General features: G+C 42.5%; 1 protein-coding gene across 7 annotated transcripts in view; it reads right to left on the reverse strand.

Moving 5' to 3' along the window:
- The window catches only part of ST6GAL2 (ST6 beta-galactoside alpha-2,6-sialyltransferase 2), a 233,730-nt gene that overhangs the window by 44,775 nt on the left and 176,314 nt on the right, over positions 1-12,641 (reverse strand). For 6 of the 7 annotated variants that reach the window (XR_013232108.1, XR_013232105.1, XR_013232107.1 and 3 more), the window contains 3 exons: positions 10,796-10,870; positions 10,080-10,155; positions 9,613-9,911 (listed from right to left, as the gene is read on the reverse strand). The exons of the other annotated variant lie outside the window; for it this stretch is intronic. The gene's annotated coding sequence lies outside the window, so the exon portion shown is untranslated. Of the gene's footprint in view, positions 1-9,612; positions 9,912-10,079; positions 10,156-10,795; positions 10,871-12,641 lie in introns of those variants that run through there. 7 annotated transcript variants of the gene reach the window in all.

The following is a 12,641-nucleotide window of genomic DNA, read 5'->3' on the forward strand; positions in this document are numbered from 1 at the left end:
TCTGAAACGCATTTTTAAAAATTGGAAGTGCCTCAGTAGCTTAAACATTCTCTCTTTCGTTTTCTGCCTCTTGTTTTTCATACAAAAATAAAAAGGAACAAGTCTTTTGATTAGGAAAGGATTGCATTTCAAAAAGGAGGGTGGGGGGGAGAGAGACATGATTACAAGCTCTCCTTGACAGACAAGAAAAAGAAATTGAGGATCAGCATCTGTTTTGAAGGCATCAGCAAGTGGAGGTGACAATATGCAATTGTGAATCACTGGGGGGAAGGTTTTTTATTTAAATAAACGTATGTTCAGCTCAAAGTCCTTAAACATTTATTCAGTATGGTCAATCTTCCTTTTGTTTGCCACTAGTGCTTTTTAATGGTACAAAAAGAATGCCTTCTTCCCAGCTCCCAGTTGTGAACAAAACATACATACTGAGGGCTGGAAGGTGCAACAGAATGTGTTACATCTTGTCTTATATATATAATTCCATTAAGAAAAGCTTAAGGGTTGCATGACAAGACTGGGATATAACTGGATTAGCTGATAAATGCTCCAGGTACTATAAACTGCAGTTCCCTGTCTGGTTTCACAGAATTGTTGTTGTATCTGAATTTCTCATAAAATGGTCTAGATAATTGCTTTCCTGGATCAATGGTGTCAGAGGTGAGGTACCTACTATTGTAGCGCAGTTTTGATAAGCAACTCACAAATAGATATTGAGGGGAAAATACTGCCAAACATAATCCAGTCCTTTTTATTCTAAATCTCTGATTTTTTGAAAACTTAGTATAGTATTTACTCCGACCTATTTCTCCCTTCCTGAAAGATATGGGTGCATTCTTGAAATTTGCTTTAAAGCATCTACAGAGTATGCTTACCACATTCTGTTAAGAAGAGCTCTTTATATTCCATAGATCTGGATGCGTAGACCCTAGATATCATCAGAGGCTTATTAGAGGCTCCTCGATAGCAGCAGACATATTTCCCTCAAGGTCACCTTGCCCCCGGATGAGGAAGGTAAAGCATACTGAAGCAATGTTGAGGCTAACAGGCCTGGTGAATGTCTGCTGTGAACAGAGTGTGTAATCCTGTAACTCTTTGTTACATGCAGTGTTCAGTGCTAGACAACTTCTCAAGAGTTTCCTGAATGAAAAAAGTTTGACCAAAACAATTGTTCTACACTATGGAAGGGCTAAAAAAACAGAGCAACTTGTATACTTGGAGTAGAATGTTTTGGGTTTTGCTTTCCTTACTGAAATTTTGAGACATTGCATTGAACATTTTGAAGAGAAACATGTTCCAAAACATGAGGTGTTTTTCAGTTCTGGAATTTTTCCTAATTGCCTTTGGCTCACTGTAACTTTAAGATGACTTGACTGAGAAAAATAAAAATAAAACTTGCTTTAATGTTTCCTGGCAGAGACCAGTGCCTCTGACTCACTTAAGGGTACTTTGTTATTGCAAGTGAATGGTACATGTACCACAAAGCCATCACCTCATTTCCTACAACACATGCTGGCATTTAGACATGCTAGGAAAACTGATACCAGTGGAGCAAATGTAACTTATCAATTCCATGAATATTTAGGATTGTGAGGCTCATGCCATTATATTATTGTTATGTGCAACCAAATGAGTTCTAAGTCCCACTTTTCCCCCCGCCGAAAAAAACAATTATTAAACAAACTGACCTTGCACAATCTGGTATACAAATATTCTAAATAATTGAAGACTCTGTAAAAACACTAAAAATAATCACACCTTCAGGCCCCTCCCCTGTACTGCTCTTCTCTGCTGCCTTTTCGTGCTTCCCCCCCTCCACATCGCCTGCTTGAAATGGCGGAAGAGAGCAACACGGTTTAGACGCGACTCTCTTCCGCCTGTCAATCAAGCCAGGCAACCAATCCCCTTTCTCCATGTTTTTTTAAAATTCATAATTCTCCATTTAAATGCCTTTGCATATAATCATAGATTCATAGCGTTTTTTAATGACCCCCTTTACGGATCCACAAGTCTTAATACTTTTAAAAATGCATGTGGTTCCTGATTTAGGGGAAGGGGGGAGAAAACTGTAGAGAGGTATGCTTTGTGTTACAACTTTGAATAAAAATTCCTTTATTTCCAGCATTGTTTGCCTATTCATTGCTCCAGAATGTTAACCATTTTTAAAAAAGAAATTCCCTGCACGAGCCAAGTTGAGCTGCCAAGCGGGATGCGCCATGCTGTCGACTCTCCCCGGCTTGGCTGGCAGGCCACCTGGCCCCCTCCGCCCACCCATGCCCGCCCACCCTGAGCAGACAGCCTGCAGCTGGGCCACCGCCTCCCCTCCACCAGCAGCGCTGGCAGGATGAGCGGTCAGCCCGGGGGAGTCTCCCGCCACCATCCAGGCTGCAGGGACTCCCTGCGGGTGCAATAAGCAGCTCTCTGGAGAAGGAGTTACCACTCTCACACAAGCAGCAGCTGATGCCTGTCAGGAGTCTTCAGGAACAGCCACGGCAGGATCGTATTCTCCCCGGCTTGGCCGGCAGGGCGCCCAGCCCTCTCTGCCCACCTGCCCTGAGCCCCAAGGTTTACTTTCTAAAACATCCTTTTTTTGTAAATTAAAACTGGTTCATGCATCATTCTTTAATCACTTATTTCATATGAAGCAATTAAAAACTTAATCTTTCTAATGTGAAGTATGTGAATTATTTACCTCCAGACAAAGCTTTTGATACTCATCACATTTTTGAACATACTTCCGTATTGAAAGAAGACAAGCCCTTAAAACTGGCTTATCATCTCCCTTGAGATCAGCGAACGCTCCTGGATCTTTACATGGGGAATGAGCTAATGATTCACTCAAAAGTGATGCAAAGGAATGGCACAACCACCTGCACTCAGCAGAAATGGATTTGAGAAAGGTCGGTACAGCAATCAATCATGCAAAGATGGACTTCTGTGAATAATGGCTTGGATTCAGAGGAAGACTTAATATAATTTAATTAAATAAAATAAATAATGCTCCATGATGTGCAGGTATGTCCAACACACACTCTGGGAACTGTCTATCCTATGAGAGTCAGAATGATTAAAAATAGATAAAATCACTCCCTAAAATATTGATAATTAGAGTCAATATGGTTAGTAGTTAGTAGACGCAACCCTAATAACGTATTGTTAGAAGTTTGCCCCACTGAATAAAATGGGACTTTCTTCCAAGTAGACCCACTGCCAGAGTTTTGGACAAGGCTTGAGAAGGTCAAGGGGCCAACCTAGTCTTTTCCTCTCAACCTAACCTGGGCCATTGGAGCAATAAAAATGAAGGAAAGTGGGATAAAAATAGAAGGATATAGAAATAAAGTAATCCATAACCGAGTTGGCAATGCTGCAGTTCCTAGACAAAAGCAGTAATTAACCTACAGTGATTACCATTAACAAATTGGATTCCAGGGTATAAGATTGGGTCCCCCCCCTTGGCCCCCAGGTTCTAGTGCATAGTACTAGACAGTGCCATGAGCCGTTGGAGGATGGCCCCGTTATTATTTAACTTTTGACTGATTTCAATGGCTTGTTTGCAGAGGAGTTTTTTTAAATGTACCACCCTTTTGTTGTTGGGTGGGTTGCTAACTTTATTAATCCAGTTGTATAATCTTTATATTGTATATTGTTTTTATGACACTGCTGTAAACCGCTGTGAGCCAGTTTGCTGGGAGCGGCAGTATAACAATCCCACAAATAAGTAAGCAAGTAAGTAAGTAAGTAAATATCACAGGAGGGCATGGATCAGATGTTAAGATAATGCCCGTATGAATAGGAAATGACATATGACTCAGTTAAACAAATTGTATCCTTTTGGCCAGTTCACATCACCACTCAGATCAACAAGATAAACCAAATGAAATTCTTTTTATGGTTGTATGTAGCTTTATGCATATCTGGATGTTACTGAATGGCCTTCTGTCTGTATATATTGAATATATTCATTGTTGGCTTTTATAGTTATACACAATGACTTTGCCTCCATTTATTCCATATACTATGTATCTCCTTCTTCTCTCTGGGTGCCAAAATAGACAGGTACACATCTGCTTGACCTGCAAGTTTCCCTGCTATTTGGAGACTGCTGATCCAGCCATGCTGGCCCATGCAATAATGACCTCAAGGCTTGACTTACTGTAACATGCTATACATGAGTCTGCATCATATGCAAGATGCAGCAGTCAGTCTGTTATTGGAGTAGCCCGCAAAGGTCCCAATCAGAACTATTTTGCAGTCTTCGCATTGGCTGCTTATTGGTTTCTACACACTATTCAAGGTGGTGGAGCTGGCCTCTAAAGACCTTCCTAACTGAAAGCCCACATACCTCAAGGACCATATCTCCCAATATGAGCCTACGCAACAACTGCACTCAGCACAGTAATACCTGTTGGTTATCCCAAGCCCTACACTGGTATGTTTTACTTTTTCCTGCTAATGGGTTTTCTTTGTAGCTTTTCCAGCTCTACAGAGAGTAGCTTTCCTGAAGAAGGGCCTATTTTCCTCTACATTTTTATAAGGGCTGTAAAACTGAACTTGCAAAGGCACTTTTCGAAGTCCCCTTATGTCTTCTGCAGTCTAATGGACCTTAGAAGAAGGGGTCTTATGGAGGTTCTTTATAAGGTTAATGCTGGAGGTTCAAATAATTTGATATTTTAAACTCTTTTGCATTTTATATTGTTTTAAATATATTACTCATCTTGGTTTTGAGTTGCCTGGGAGAAAAGCATACTTATAAAGGTTTTAAGTAAATAAAACAAAAGGGAAGTAAGTAAAATGACACACATATACCATCTGTTTTGCTCACTGACAACAATGACCTTTGACTCATCTAGAAATTTGAATGCAGAAATCAACGTGATAAAACCTGGGACTGCATTTTGCCCTAGATTATTCCTCCCATTTCTGCAAAAACAAATGAAAAACCTTTCAGCTACAAAGCAACCTATTCTTTTTTGGATTTGTGCATGCATGACTACCATAGCTAGTTGTAGCTAGAGTGCATCATAGCTAGAGTGCATCAAGGGGAGAACAGGCTTCTAGATGCCTACAATTACCCACTGCATTTTCAAAAATCAATATGCTATTATATCTGACCACACTCAAGAAATCCTTATATTTAAATAACATTACAGTTATGACTCAAAGCTACATAACCCATAAAATTTAGATTATTTACTCAAGAGACTAAACTGCACAAAGCCTTCCCCTCATCTCTTGGCTTAGCTAATCATACATTTGTCAGAAATGTTTTATTTGTAGGGCTTAACTACAGAAAGCACACTGGCACAGTGGATAAAGAGATGGAACAATTTTCTTGTCCTGGAATCCAATCATCCATTATCCATAAAGACCTGCAGAGCAGGGGTTCAAAATCAAACTCTGCTATATAGTAATAAGTTCTCAACCACACCCACATTTTCTGGAAGGGGCACCTGTTTTATATCAATCATAAAGAGAAATGAGATATTATGAGGCTGCAAATACCCTATCAATAGGTTGCCCAAAGAAACTTCAAATGTTATTAAGGTTGACTTATAACCCGATCCACTGCTAGGCCTGATCTTTCACAGGTTTGCCTCCTATGCCAGTGTAAATATTTAAGTTAGTGGCGCGGGGGGAAGGGGAGCCAGTGGAAAAGCAGAGAAATTGGTAAAGAGCCAGATTTACCAGCCACCTTTGAGAATCAGACAGGAATATTAGACTACAGTGGCAGAGCTTTAGTATGGTCTCAGCTCTCAGCAGCAGTCTGAACATCTATTTGTACAAAGCATCCCAAGTTGTACCTCATGCACGCAAAACTGACTTGCTTTCTTTCAGACAAAGTGTTCCAGCACTCAAGGCTGCAAAGCAAAATCCAGGAAAAATTACTGCACATTGTTTGAGACCTGTGGCACCTTTAAGACTGTCAAAATTTTATTCAAGGTATAAGCTTTTGTATGTATACACACCTCCTTAGATATATATTGCCGTATTAGGGGTTTTGTGGGTTTTTATATGTTGTTACCCGCCATGAGGCTTAGGGGAGTGGCAGGCTATAAATCAAAGGAATGAATGAATGAATGAATGAATGATTTCCTTCAGTATCTGAAGAAGTGTGCATGCACACAAAAGCTTATCCCTTGAATAAAACTTTGCTGGTCTTAAACGTGCCAGTGGTCTCAAGCTTTGCTCTGCTGCGTCAGACCAACACAGCTGCCCACCTGAATTTATTGCACATTGCAGATCTCAAAGTACAGTTACATTAGTGACATACAGCCACCAGGGGGCACTCCAGCACACTGATGGATACAGCTGAAAGTCATAATTGAAACACTGTCGTATTCCCAGGTGGTAGGTAGCTGCTACCTGGAAGGGAGGGACAGAAGGACTGTAAAACTGAAAGAGATTGTATGGCACAGGGATCCGAGAGAACAGAGTGTTCCGATTGTCAGCTAGGAGCAAAGGGCATTCTATTGGTTAGTGAAGATGGGCAGGCGTATTTGAATAACAAAGAGAACACCAGTAGATTCTGTACATTATTTATTTTCAGCTCCATTGTGTGTCTGTTTCCCAATTGGGACTTCATATATTACAGCAGCCTCTGAAACGGCTGTCAAAGCGCGCGTGTGCGTGCGTACACACACACATCTAGCTACTTGAAAAAGAGCCTCAAGTGGAAAATCTCCCTGCCAGTACTTTATCTATCAGGAGCTGCTGCTATTGCCACAAACACTTTTCTATATGACCAATGCAATAATCTACACAATGTGCAGCTGGCCATATGAACCACCACTGTAAATGTTACAGCATCACCACAGAGGATTACATGGAGAAAACTTTTTTCAGCAACAGCTGGATCACTACAGCAAAACAACATGGACTGTACCAAAAAGCTTGTTGCAGGTTCTTCTTCTTGTAACCCACCAACAAATCCAATTAAAATCCCTCCTTAGCTGTCTCTTCAGGTACATGTATTATTAAAACACTTTTCATTGTAGATACTGCATAACCACAAGAAAAACAAGCATCCTTAAAAAAAATTCTGAATAGCTGTCAACACATATACAGAAACTTTTTTTTTTCAAAATAAGACTGTAGTAAGGCAAGACATTAATCCAATGACATTTTTAAAAAATCTAAGGCAATCAGAAGAAGATGGTGAAACAATGCCCTTGGCTCAGCTATTGTAACATTTTCCTATTCTCAGATCACAGAATAACACCACACAGAAGCCGCAACAGGACAATACTGTGTCAGGGTAATAAACAGTCAATACAAGGAAGGAAGGGTTGTTGACCAGCTCAGTGACTAAGAGAATTGCAGCATGCAGATATATAAGCCATTCCCCGTTCCCTGAAAACCCAGGAGAATTCAAGTCCAACTGTAGAATCAAGGATTCTACACCAACAGTGTTCTGAAATACAGATAGGAGCTCTTTCCTTGGCTACAGTGTGCACTCCTCACAGATATTGACCTTGTGGCTAGGTTTTAAATGCTCAGGAAGCAAAACATGTGCATTTTTTTGTTAATAGTGTTGTGTCCATGGATGGCCCTTGACGAGAATGTTTTTACTACTGGAACTGCTCTTATAAACTCACCCCTGAATTTCCTATCTGTGTTTTTATGTAGCCCTTTTATCTTGCTGTTTTATTAATACGGCTGTGTGCTGTTTTTAATGTACTCCAGCGCTTTTTTGATTTTATTCTAAGCTGCTTCAAGCATATTTTATGGACAGGGGGAAACAATAAATATTATGAGTTTGTGTGAGGGGGGTCAAGCTTTTTACGAGGAGGTGGGAGGCACCTAGACACGAAAAGTGAGTGACGACACACTCACAGCAAGTTACCCTTCAAACTGCCCAGTAGTTCAATAGGAACCAGAACTGCAATGGGAAACAGGATTGTTTGGGGGAGTTAAAAATCCCATCCTAGGGAGATGGAAATGCTAGGCCGAAGCCTACCTGCACGCTGGCAACCATCAGTATAAATGGAAAAGGCCAGGAAAAACAGCATTCACACTGCCACTCTCTCTTGAAAACAAAACTCCCACAGACCTCACAGCCTGAGGTAAAGGATAACCTCGTGATAATTCTTGGCACCAGTAACACAATGCTTTCCAACCCTGTAGCTGCACGGTCTGCTATCAAAGGGGGCTTATATGCATCAGCAGTGTCTCTACCAATAAGAGGTACCACAGTTAGTCCCTGGGCATAGGATGTCTGAGGAAAAAGATTGGAAGGGAAACTTCATTCATTTGATCTAATATTCTTCTCTAGCCAGAGAGGAAGTACAAGAATCAGCTACCTCACTCAGGCAGCTGTGTGCCTCAAGTGGGTCCGGAACTCAAATTATATGGAGGAAAAAAATTAGTGGTGGGCAGGGGTGGGGGGTCTTATTGAGCCAGTAGGGAAGGGTGCTAATCAAGTATAAAAGAAAATAAATCCTCAATCCAAACTCCTGATTCAATTTTTTGCTCATAAGTCTGCCTGTGGTTGTAACGATGGTGAATGTGGAAGGAGAAAACAAAGCAACGCAGACCTGAAAATGGCCCTCCTCAGCCAGGAGACATAGCTGCAGATATTTTGAAGAACCCTAATTGTGGCAAGGGGAACCTTTGGAGGTAGGAAGATCAAACCATTCCCTCCAAGCCTTTTAAAATAGTAGCACCCAAAAGCTCATCTCAATTTTAAGTACATATTATACTCTGCTTTCACCTTAAGAATATAAGGCCATAAGAAGAGCCTTGTTGGATCAGATCAGATGGTTTATCTAGTCCAGCGTTCTGAATCACAGAGTTGGTGAATCAGTCACTGGAGGCCCATCAACAGGTCTCAGATGCCGAAGCCTTCCCTGGATGTTGTTTCTGACACTGGGATTCAGATGTTTATGGCCTATGAATGTGGAGACTCCCTTTGTTCACCGTGGCTGGTAGCCACCGATCGATCTATCCTTCATGAATCTCTGTATTCCCCTTTTACAGATCTTTATCTGTCACAAACAAACAAAAATGGGGACCCAAAGTACTTCACCAGACTGTTTTCCCCTTCTCCATTTTATCTCCACAACAGCCCTGTGAGGCAAGTGAGGCTGAGGGAGAGTGAGGGAGAGAGCTGAGGGAGAGAGCCCAGAAGAGCTCCCGCAGCAGACTAGGGAGCTGAACCCAGGTACCCCAGATCCTAGTCTGTTGTTTTGTCCTGTGAGATACAGTGAGCTGGACCTCTGTAATCCGAGGACCAAGTGGACCCCAGGATACCAATTCATTTTATTCAGCCCCCTTTATTCTATGCAGCCACACCTTCCGTATTTTCACTGGTTGAATGATGGTGACTGCAGGCTATTTTTCTACCAGATCTTGTTATCCATCTTCTTAGCCATCCACTTCATGCAGCCTGACTGCACCGTTTATCATACCTTCTGTATCCGAGGAGAGAAGCAGGAAGAAGTGAACTGCGGGAGCCCATCCCTCATCTTGCTGGCGCTCCAGAGATCAGACTGTGGACGAGACAAAGTCTCTCAGCCCTGCTTGTAGCGACAGAGAAGCCCCCGGCCCCTTCCTGCAGAGTATCCCAACCCGATCTATTATCAAGCAGAGTCCCTAACTGATGACAAAAGAGACAACAGCTGGGACAGGCATAGCTTTTATTGAAAAGACAGAAATGGTACAGTCAGTGGCAGACAGCTGGGATAACCTGCCCCTTCCTTCCTGCAAGGTCCCTCCCTGAATCTGAGACTGATGAATGAAAGGCAGCACCTCTCCCTCTCTCTCCACTAACGCACCCGTTACTTAGTAATGCATAACAGAAGGGAGAAAAATCCACATAAGAAGTTCGCTTTTAAATAGCTGCTGGGGGTGTAGGCTGTCAGTCTGCATGGCACTGGGGATAGCCGGGAGGGATCTTCTTGCCTCTGCTGGCTGGCGGCCTGTGAGGAGACACAAGAAAGGCGAGGATGCCAATATGGGTGCTGATTAGGTGCTTTCCGGGCTGCACGTGTGAGCCTAGCTCCCCATCCTGCCATTATCTTCCTGATGTTGACATTTGGAGTTGCGTCAATTGGGGGACGCAGTATAGTTGTTAAGACAATACTCACACGTCCCATTTACAAAGTTGTAGTGGAAATGTCTGCCAGTTCTATCTGTATTGCTCCATGCCTTCTGGCTGCCATCCTGGAAAGACACACATGAAATGGTAGTCAGCAGGAGCAACAGAGTGGTGTGTGAGATGTTCAAGCCATGTAAACAGGCACTTCAGGGCTTGCAACCGATACTATTTGTTAAATCAATAATGCTGAATTCTTGTTCCAAAACCTCAGTGTGACGGCCTTACTCTTAATTGTTGAGTAAGAGGGGAAACTTTAAGCCAGAGAACAGAATTTTCTTACATTAACAAGGGTTCTCTGGGAGAAACTTTGATGCTAAAGTGTTCTGCTCACTCTGGGGAAATCAGGAAAATAACAAAAGATGTTCAGGAATCATATTTAGGCATGACTTCCCCCTTCCCCCTTGCTCACCTCTGTGAAGTAACCTTGCACCCATTTGAGAACTGGAGATTATTTTATTATTGGGTGTCCGTCCTAAAGGATTCCTAAAGAATATCCTAAATGATTCTAAGAGAATCCATGATTTTTTCCCCATCTTCACTTTCTACTTTGTGGCTAGCCTGGGTTGTTTGTTATTTCTGCAAAGGCGAAAAGTTTCCAATGTTCTTCACCAAGTTTTCATTCTCAATAAATCCTCACAGTAATCTGAACAGGGAGTGAAATGATGCAACCCTACACTAATCATCTAGATAGATGAAGGGTCTTACCTTACTGGCTGCTGTAGTCTCCTCCTGACATTGTCCCATGATTGGCAGCTGCAGTAGCTGGATTCCAACCCTGCACTGCAGTTATGGGAACAAAGAGGGAGCAGTCAATAGGCCACTCTGCAATAAGCACATGTTAACCTGGAGAAGAAGCTTTGTTCCTACCTCACCATGCCTCTGGTCTTCCCACCCCTTTCTTCTTGCCTGTCTCTGATAGCACCAGGACTCTGTCAGTAATGGGTACTGCAGGCACAATGAAAGCATTGAACTGGCTTTGAGTCCTTACAGTGGTGTTTCTTAGACTCAAGGGCACCTAAAAACATTATAAGGTGGAGCTGGGGTGAAATGCAGTCTACTTCGCATGTCTTGCAAGATGGAAGAAATAATGGTGTTGATTTAAAAAATGCAAGCAATGAATACCTTCTACTTCCAGCTTTTTCACCCAGGCTTTGGTGAAACCCTGGGGTTTCTTGATGTTCCTGAATGGATGGGAGTTAATTAATTGTGTATATATTTTTAAAATTTGTCAAGCATTCATCCGTGATATGACCATATATGGTCATCTTGACCTGCCCCCCCCATGGCCAATGATGGGACTGGAGGGCGTGAGAATGGGAGGTGCACTGGGTAGATGTGTGCACAGCTATGCTTCCCAACTATATTCTGCACAATCATGCCACTTCTGGGGTTTCTTTCAGGAATTTCTCAGGAGGCAAAAAAGTTAAGAAAGGCTGTTCGACTTGCTTGCTTACTCTCAATATTTATTTGCTTCATTTATAACTCACTTTTCTCCCCAATGGGGACCCAAAGCTGCCTCGGTACTCCTCTCCTCCATTTTATCCTCTTGACAATCTTGTGCGTTAGGTTAGACCAGGGGTAGTCAAACTGCGGCCCTCCAGATGTCCATGGACTACAATTCCCAGGAGCCCCCTGCCAGCGAATGCTGGCAGGGGGATCCTGGGAATGGTAGTCCATGGACATCTGGAGGGCCGCAGTTTGACTACCCCTGGGTTAGACTGACAGTGTGTAACAGACCCCAGTTCACCCAGCAAGCTTCCATGGCTGAATGGGGATCTGAACCTGGGCGGCCCAGTTCTTAGTCTGGCAGTCCAATTAACCACTACAACGTGCTGCTAGCAAGGAGCCCAAAGGGAAAGGAAGACAGCCTATAAATCAGGGCTGGTCTTTATAGCCAGCCAAACTTGCCTTCACCCAGTCCCATCTCTAGAGTGAAAGGACAGGGTATGGTCCCATGCTCAGGTTCCAGTATGAATATGAACAGGAAACCACATGAGCCACTTCTCTCCCTGCCAGCAATAGTTTGTCATACTAACCTCAGAGATACCAAAAAAGCAGCAAGATGTCTTATTAATGTCTAAGAATATCTAAGGTTCAACTATTTATTTATTTGATTGATTTGACTTCTATACTGCCCTTCCATATGGCTCAGGGCGGTTTACATACAACATGGGGGATGCGTGGAACAAATTAATATATAACATAAACAAATACAACGACTCGGCACCATGGATGGGCCCTTGCCACTTTGCACTGTAAAGTAAAAGACATGCCCACCATTAAAGAATGTATAGGTGAACCTCTGAAATTAATTTAGACATCTAAAGCAGGCTTTCTCAATTATTTTACCATTGAGAAACCCCAGAAACATTATTCAGGCTTCAAGAAACCCCAGAAGTGGTGTGATCATGCAGAATATGGCTGGGAAGCAGTGTACACGCCTACCTTGGGTCCCACCCCTGAGCTTTCCCCTCCAGGTCCATCATTGATCATTGGCTATTTGGGGAGAGATGGGTGGGGACCATATATTGTCATATCACCTGATAAATGT

Source organism: Paroedura picta, chromosome 6 (genome assembly GCF_049243985.1).
Source record: "Paroedura picta isolate Pp20150507F chromosome 6, Ppicta_v3.0, whole genome shotgun sequence".
Taxonomy (NCBI): domain Eukaryota; kingdom Metazoa; phylum Chordata; class Lepidosauria; order Squamata; family Gekkonidae; genus Paroedura; species Paroedura picta.